Below are 7,441 nucleotides of genomic sequence, written 5' to 3'. Positions count from 1 at the left end.
AGTGAGGCTTGGCAAGAAGAATGAAACAAAAATGGGATGGCGGCCAAATGGGATGGTGTCAAAATGGGATGTCGCGTTATTGTTATGACACGGTAGTAAAATGACGCTTGGCTTGTGAAATGTCGCGACAATGGAATGGGGCAAAAAAAATGGGACGGCGGCAAAATGGGATTGCACCAAAATGTGGATCTAGTGGGGCGGCGAAACGGCATGGCGGCCAAATGGGATGGTGTCAAAATGGGATGTGGCGCTATTGTTATGACATGTAATGCCCCTGTCACACTTGACCGGATAGAGCCTCCGAACGTGTAACGGATGACATATTTGTTTATCCGGTGATGTTTGTCAATGTTCGTTTTATGTTCGTTTTATGTCCGTTTAATGTTCGGAACATTCGTTTCATGTCAGGTGATGTGCGGTGTGTCCGCCTGCATCCGTTAGAAAGTTTTGTGCATACACAAAACTTGAAACGGACTGTGACGAACAAGAATATTCGTTGACTGTCCTGTGCATGTCCGTTCTGTCCTGTATATCCTGTCAGTGTTCGTAATTCCTTCGTTTATATGCTGGAGGTGTACGGGGGGGATACGTTATCCAGTCCGTATATGGAACTTGAACGCATACGCCACGCATTAACCGGACCTTAAACGAACACCTAACGGACAAACACAGGATGCCTGCAGGATAAACACCGGACACGACGAATAGGCAAACAAATTGAAAAACGGATAAAACGTACAAAACTGATGAATACAGCATACCTACAGAATACCTGCAGGACAACTACAGGGGGAGGAACTGACTACCGGAAGAACCTGATCATCCCAGGGCAAATAAAAAGGTTCTTGGAAGCTTCAAAATCAGAGAGTGTTCCAGCATCACCATGGATTGTCGGGCTAGAGTTTCCGCCGCCATACTGCAGGCAGAAATGCATATGAACAATGCTCAGATGGACCTGCAACAGTATCTTTCCAACAAGAGAAGAAGGCGCCGCAGGGGTCAGCGAAGACGATATTGGTCGAGGTCATGGCTGAGCCCGGAGAGACGAAGGCAGTTCGGTCTGTATGACCAATTGCGGCGGGAGGACCCTGCCGCCTTCTGCAACTTCATGCGCATGCAACCAGAGACGTTTGACGAAATCTTGACACGTGTGGGGCCACGCATCACCAAAACGCAGACCTGGTTTTGGGAACCGCTGGAGCCAGGGTTGAAATTGGCCCTCACACTTCGGCATTTAGCATCAGGAGCAACGTACATGGACATATACATGCGCTATGGCTTGAGAGTTCCACACAACACCATCTCCCTCGCTGTCAGAGAGGTAATTATCATTTTTATTATCTTGTCTAATTTGTTCATGCATTTATGTCCCTTTTACTTAAATATTTAGACATTTAACCTTCACCGCATCTCACTTTTGATAATCCTATTCGGATGATACGGCTACCTGTGTACCCATATATTTCAAATAGTGTTTAGTCTCAGAGAGAGAGAGAGAGAGAGAGAAAGAGAGAGAGAGAGAGAGAGAGAGAGAGAGAGAGAGAGAGAGAGAGAGAGAGAGAGAGAGAGAGAGAGAGAGAGAGAGAGAGAGAGAGAGAGAGAGAGAGAGAGAGAGAGAGTTAATTGATGTGAATTAAGTGGTATAGAGCAGCTTGCACTTTCTCAACATCATGCTCTAAGCCATACATTGCATTTTAAGGAAAACAATAAAACAAGCAAGACATTGCAAAAATCATCACATCTAAATAGTGGTTGGTTTTTAAGTCCCTTCATCCGAAAAGGGTCTGTGTACATTATACCAATAAAGAGGAGAGGGGCATGTTTAATACAAAAAAATGAATACCATTTAAGACAAATATCTTTTACTTTGACTTCATTACATAAGACAAATATCTGCTCTTAAAACTATCTGTGCTGGTAGTTTGCCTCAGGAATGTTGGAAGAGAGTTCCAGAGACTGCTACCTGAATAAACTAAACTGGACTTAAACAGGTCAATCCGAGGAACAGGAGTGTTTAATCTCATAAATTAACGTGAATTCCTCATAATGAATTTTGTATGTAGAGTTTCAGGTACACATCCAGTGATAATTTTGCTCATAAGGGTACATTTATTATAGTGAAGTCTTTCCTTCAGTGGGAGAATGCCTAAGTTTATGTAGTCTAATTCACTCAGGGTTGTTTTCTTTAATAAGACTACTTTCAGCGCTCGTTTGTGTAATCTAATTATAGGTTTTAGTGAATTATCACTTGCCGAATCCCACAAGGTTGATGCGTAATCAACAACAGATTGAATATGGCCATTAAAGAATAACTTCCTGGCTTCCAAATTCAGGAAGTGCTTAACTCTAGATAAGAGATATACTTTCTTGGACATGACTTTAGAAAGTTGTTCGATGTGGAGAGAGAGAGAGAGAGAGAGAGAGAGAGAGAGAGAGAGAGAGAGAGAGAGAGAGAGAGAGAGAAAGAGAGAGAGAGAGAGAGAGAGAAAGAGAGAGAGAGAGATTGAATTGAATTGAATTGAATTGAATGGAATTTAACTTTATTTAACAAGGATTAAGATCTAAGGCTACGCCCTTTCTTACAATCTGTCCTTGGGACGCATAAACACACAATTATATAATTAAAAAAATTAAAATTAAAAAGTTAAAAAGTTAACCAACAAAAAAAGGAGGTCGGAAAACTTCAGCACGTGATAATAAAGATGATGATGATGATGACGATGATGATGATGATAATGATGATGATGATGAGGAGGATGAGGATGAAGATGAGGCATGAAGAGCATACATAATTATGTGGTTATTCATAAAATCAAATGCATACTATGCAGGTAATTATAAATACAAGCTGGTAGCAATCGAACATGTAGCAATAGTACAACAAAAATATGTTCAGAATATACAATGCACAGCATAAATTATCTTTGACGTAATACTAAGTGTGGTAAATGAAAAGGCGTAAAACTACTCAGACATTAAGTGGTTTTTAACACATTTTTTAAAACATTTTAATGACTTTAAGTGCTTAAAGGATGATGGAAGTAAATTCCAATCTGAAGTACCCGAAAAAGCAAGACTGGTCCTATACAGGTCAATTCGTGGAATCGGTGGGATCAAGTTGACTGACCCATATTTGTGGGTAGCTTTATTAAATAATGATGTAATGTAAATCGGCACTTTCCCGTGAGAGAGAGAGAGAGAGAGAGAGAGAGAGAGAGAGAGAGAGAGAGAGAGAGAGAGAGAGAGAGAGAGAGAGAGAGGAGAGAGAGAGAGAGAGAGAGAGAGAGAGAGAGGAGAGAGAGAGAGAGAGAGAGAGAGAGAGAGAGAGAGAGAGAGAGAGAGAGAGAGAGAGAGAGAGATATTGCAATGAAACAGATTAATATTTGTGAACATGTCCTGAAACAGATTTATTAATGTGAACAGTCTTCAAAAATTTGACACCAAGGCAGTCAACTCAGCACACACCACTCATTAACATGTCCACATAGTCAGAAGGAAAACATCATAAAAATAAAAATTACTCCCACAACATTCAGAAACGTTATGAAATTTTGAAATTAGTTTTAAAACACAAAAATAAGGCACATTTCCAAATACATGTGATAATTCTGAAATAATTGTTGTAAAATGATTGACATTTCTTTCAAATAGCAAGTAATCAGCACTTTTTATTTCAGTGTGGTTGTCAGACCATCTCGTACACATAGCCACAAAAAAATCAACTAAACTTAATATTATTGTGTCATTGTAGGTATGCCAGGCAATCGTAGACGAGTATTTGGATGAGGTGATGCCACTGCCAACTGATGCCGGAGACTGGCAGGAGATAGTAGACGGCTTTAAGGAGAAGTGGAACTTCCCACACACCCTTGGGGCGCTAGATGGCAAACACATCGGGGTCAACTTACTTCAATTACAAGAAGTTCTTCTCTGTACTGCTCCTTGGTTTGGTCGACGCAGACTACACATTTGTCTGGGTGGATTTTGGTGGACGAGGCGCTGCAGGTGATGCTCAGGTGTGGAATCAGCACATCATCAGCACCTTCATCATGCTGAGTTTGTATTTCCTCAGTGTCTTGTGCAACAGCATGCATTTCAGCATGCATTTCAGCATCAACAGCCACTTTGTCTGTCTCGTTTTCTTTTCCAGGCACATTCTTCATGTTTCTGTTGACTTTCCTTCCGCGAGGCATTGTGGAGATGTTGTCAGCAGTGCAACTTTTCGACAACTGGTACGCTGGAGAAATGCGTTCACAAAATGTATACACATTGTTGTTTCCTCCACGCGCCCGTTGATGTCCGTTATGTATTCGGTTTGTCCGGAATGAATTCTGTGCGCGTTCTGATTGGCCGGTTCATGTTCGTTTGTTGTTCGTCAATCATTCGGAGACACTTGGCTGGTTGAACTGTAGCCGTGCGTTACATGTTCGTTACCGGTACGTTTCAACCGTTCCATGTTCGGTGCAAATACGGCCGTGGTTTGGATTTTTCTACCGGACTGACCACTTTGCCAACGGATAAACAAATATGCCATCCGTTTCACGTTCGGAGGCTCTATCCGGTCACGTGTGACAGGGGCTTTAGTAAAATGACGTTTGGCTTGTGAAATGTCGCGAAAATGGGATGGGGCAAAACATGGGACGGCGGCAAAATGGAATTGCACCAAAATGGGATGTGGATCTAAAACCACCCCCACCACTCAGCGTAGAGGCTCTAAACAACAAATATTATTAATAATAAAAGGCATGCATTACTTTGTGGAATGCAATATTTTTACATTTTTACATTTTTACAAATCGCGGTTTTAGGTTCGACGTGATTTGTAAAATGATTTTACATTTTTACAAATCACGGGTTAACAGCTGCACACCATGTTCAACTGCGAAACTGGAAACAGTGATTTTGTAAAAGAATCGGATGTGAATCCCCCGAAACCCTAACCCCTAACCCCTCGCACACACACACACACACACACACACACACACACACACACACACACACACACACACACACACACACACACACACACACACACACACACACACACACACACACACACACACACACACACATAACAACAACAACAACAACAAAGCAAAATACTAGTCCTATAAATCAAAGACGTTTGCTGTATAACGCATACCCACGCCGCCACCATCACCACCAACCACCCTCATCATCATCACCACCACCACCTTCATCATCACCACCACCACCACAACCGATACGCGTGACTGACACAATTGCATTAGTCCTGTCCGAAGAGCAGTACCATCCAGACACTTCAATCCTTTACGCTTGTCACTTATGTATAGAAGAAAACTTCGCAGACTGTTTTCTTCTAAAAGGAAGGCAATAATAATTCACGCCAGCAGTCTGCTGTGAAGGTGACAGCACCTATTTACTCTGATGATTCTTGAAACGAAAAAAAGGAGAGAAATCGAACAATATGGTTTTGTGAATAGAACATTTGACGTCAAGTTTCATAACGAACCAAACTTTTCATTGTTTTGACAGCAATCTCTGTGGCTCATTTTTGTCTGCCTTTCTTGTGCACAGAAACGTCTGTGCAATTCTCTGAGGCAACTCAGCAGATGAATGGATAAGGGATCTAGGCTGACTATCTGTGAGAGCCTTTGAGTGCAAGTTCTATTGAAGAATCCTTCCAGGACAAAGGACATCAGAGATACGCATCGACAATTTTCAAGTCTGATGAACTCTTTTGTTTCGATTATCTCCATAACCGCTTTGCGTTGCATTTTATCTACTCAAGGAGAGACGTGCGAGAGTACTCAAGCTGAACAAACAAAAGCATGTGGGTACTTCAGGGCACAAGGCACGCAGCAATAATGCTACATTAATAACACTTGGTTGATCAAGCACTATAATTGAAAGGTAAGCATACATTCAGGCAGATTTTTTCCGGTCATTCATCATCTCCATAAGTTATTTCCTGTTGTCGTCAGTTGAGTTTGAGAACTGAATTCAACTGTTTGTGTGTGTGTGTGTGTGTGTGTGTGTGTGTGTGTGTGTGTGTGTGTGTGTGTGTGTGTGTGTGCGTGCGTGCGTGCGTGCGTGCGTGCGTGCGTTTGCGTGCGCTTGCGAGCATGCGTGCGCTTGCGTGCGTGCTCGATGCATGCATTTGACTGTGTGTCCGACTTGCTGTTCGCTGGTTTTTTTGACTTTGCATTTCAGATTTCTTGAACCATTGACGATTTTACTGACACCCTTTATTGTGAATAAATACGTCAGCAGTAAAGCCAAAATGAACTAACCTTCACTCGATGATGTTACCCAGCCTTTAAACGAAGAGCTTGTCACGTTAATCTTTGAATCATTCACCTCGTGCAAACTACTTTCCAACTTTGTGCAAAGTACTTATTAACAACTTTTCTGTTTTTGTGTGTGGCATGACAGTGCGACAGTGGTTTCTGCAAGTAATCACCTGGTCGTAGCGGTGGATACAATGTTGACACGATTATTGAACAAAAACTACGTTTCATGCCAACAGATTGCGGATAAGGAATGGCGGCTCATCCGTTGACACTGCTGTTCTAATTACGTCACGCCAAAGACCGTTCAAGGCATTGTCTCCCCCTTGTCTTCCCACCGGAAGCGGAGGGATTTTGAGGTTATCTGACATGCGCAGGCCGAGACAGCTAGCGCTGCAAGAAGCACGTGCATGTTTGTCGATGACGTGTGAGCGGAGCGCGTGCTGCGCAAACAATCGTGCGGGCACAGAGGCGTCTTGTGTTGATTCTGCAGGATAAATCCTTTCGATTTGTGAAAATCTTTGCGTCAGTAGACCCCTCCTAGGCCAGGAACCACTGCCTATCCTGGCTTTAAACTGTCTGCGTTTTTTTTAAAGAACAAAGTGCGATGGTTTGCCTTGCTGCTTGGTTTGGTTGCTCGAACTGCTTGTCTATAGGTCTGCTTTTCTGCCTGTCTGCCTGTTTGTCTGCCTGTATGCATGTCTGTCTGTCTGTTTGTCTGTTGATGTGTGTGTGTGTGTGTGTGTGTGTGTGTGTGTGTGTGTGTGTGTGTGTGTGTGTGTTTCCGTCTCTCTCTCTCTCTCTCTCTCTCTCTCTCTCTCTCTCTCTCTCTCTCTCTCTCTCTCTCTCTCTCTCTCTCCCTCTCTCTCAGTGTATGTTGCGTAAAAGTATCCTTCTACATTGAAACGTCAGTCTTAAGAGAGAATTTCATGTGTAAATAATGTTGCAAATTTACGGTGGTAGCACTTGTTAATTTGATTGAGCGAAATGTCCAATCTGCAAAGAATGCAGGCACGCAATATATACTATGTATTACATGTATGATGTCGAAATGAAAGAAGACTTTTATCCCACGTAAAAGGATGGATCAATTGGGATTTATAAGACGATTTACGCATTGCTTCATGAAAGCCAAAAAGTCGGTACAACCTGGGGAAAGCAAATTATGT

The 7,441-nt window shown here is 42.4% G+C and overlaps 1 pseudogene; it reads left to right on the top strand.

Moving 5' to 3' along the window:
• The first annotated feature begins 883 nt into the window (after positions 1-883).
• LOC138983125 (uncharacterized) lies at positions 884-4,328 on the top strand (annotated as a pseudogene).
• Positions 4,329-7,441: the final 3,113 nt, after the last annotated feature.

Source organism: Littorina saxatilis, linkage group LG12, assembly GCF_037325665.1.
Source record: "Littorina saxatilis isolate snail1 linkage group LG12, US_GU_Lsax_2.0, whole genome shotgun sequence".
NCBI lineage: Eukaryota > Metazoa > Mollusca > Gastropoda > Littorinimorpha > Littorinidae > Littorina > Littorina saxatilis.
Note: the sequence above shows the minus strand (reverse complement) of the source record. Positions and strands in the feature narration are given on the sequence as shown.